The following is a 1,105-nucleotide window of genomic DNA, read 5'->3' as shown; positions in this document are numbered from 1 at the left end:
AAGATTGGTTGAAAATCTGTTTTTAAAGCATCTATATTTCCCTCCCCCACTGCACATAGGCACTTTCTTGCTTCCCTAAGAACTAGAAGTTTATTATTTGGAGAAGATTCTGAATTGGGAATAGGCTGAAGGGAGGGGACACCAGGCACATTTGAGGGAGAAGTACTAAAAACAAAAATTAAGTAAAAATCTATGTATTAAGCACTCAGACTCCCTAGCCTCTTTCCCACCCTTAACTCCCAAATGTTAGCAGTCAGGGCCTCTGGGAGGTAGAAGACTGGAAGATTTTCGTCTGGGGAACATGACCAGCTCGATAGAAAATACCTAAAAATTCTGACCCTTGGTGGTACTCAAATGGAACAGCATAGCCAATCATCAGTGAAACACAGAGCTTCCAGTCAGCAATTTAGTTCTTTACTTTTAAATAAAAATAGATAAGCAAGCACCACTAGTCACTGGAAGAAAGCTCCTGTGAAGGATAGTCACCTAGGTACAAAAACCAAAGCAGAAAGGAACTTAGAGGAAATAGACTATGCAAGAAGAAGAAAACTTTATAAAAACTTATTAATACCACCTCCACTGCCAGAGGTTCTCTTCCCCCTCTTTTGTTTGTCAATCTTTCTTTCTTTTTTTTTTTTGAGACAGAGCCTCAAGCTGTCCCCCTGGGTAGAGTGCCGTGGCATTACAGCTCATAGCAACCTCTAACTCCTGGGCTCAAGCAAGTCTCCTGCCTCTGCCTCCCAAGTAGCTGGGACCACAGGCGCCCACCACAACGCCCGGCTATTTTTTGGTTGCAGCTGTCATTGTTGTTTTGGCAGGCCCAGGCTGGATTTGAACCCACCACCTTAGGTGTATGTGGCTGGCGCCTTAGCCACTTGAGCCACAGGTGCCGAGCCAGTGTGGTTACTACTTAACAGGGTATCCAATGTTTTTTTTCCCTACCACACACTGGAAAAATAAGAATTGTTTTGTGGGCCTCACAGTAAGTACAAATATTTGTTTTGTTTTTGTTTTGAGACAGAGCCTCAAGCTGTCCCCCTGGGTAGAGTGCCATGGCATCACAGCTCACAACAACCTCCAACTCCTGGGCTCAAGCAAGTCTCCT

At 44.3% G+C, this 1,105-nt stretch overlaps 1 protein-coding gene across 1 annotated transcript in view; it reads left to right on the top strand.

Annotated features, from left to right (window-relative positions):
• The window catches only part of BRCA2 (BRCA2, DNA repair associated), a 101,405-nt gene that overhangs the window by 49,226 nt on the left and 51,074 nt on the right, over positions 1–1,105 (top strand). The window lies entirely within an intron of this gene.

This window comes from Otolemur garnettii, unplaced genomic scaffold, assembly GCF_000181295.1.
Source record: "Otolemur garnettii isolate 467f Iridium unplaced genomic scaffold, OtoGar3 scaffold00120, whole genome shotgun sequence".
NCBI lineage: Eukaryota > Metazoa > Chordata > Mammalia > Primates > Galagidae > Otolemur > Otolemur garnettii.
The sequence above is the reverse complement of the archived record's forward strand: the minus strand, read 5'-3'. Positions and strand labels throughout refer to the sequence as shown.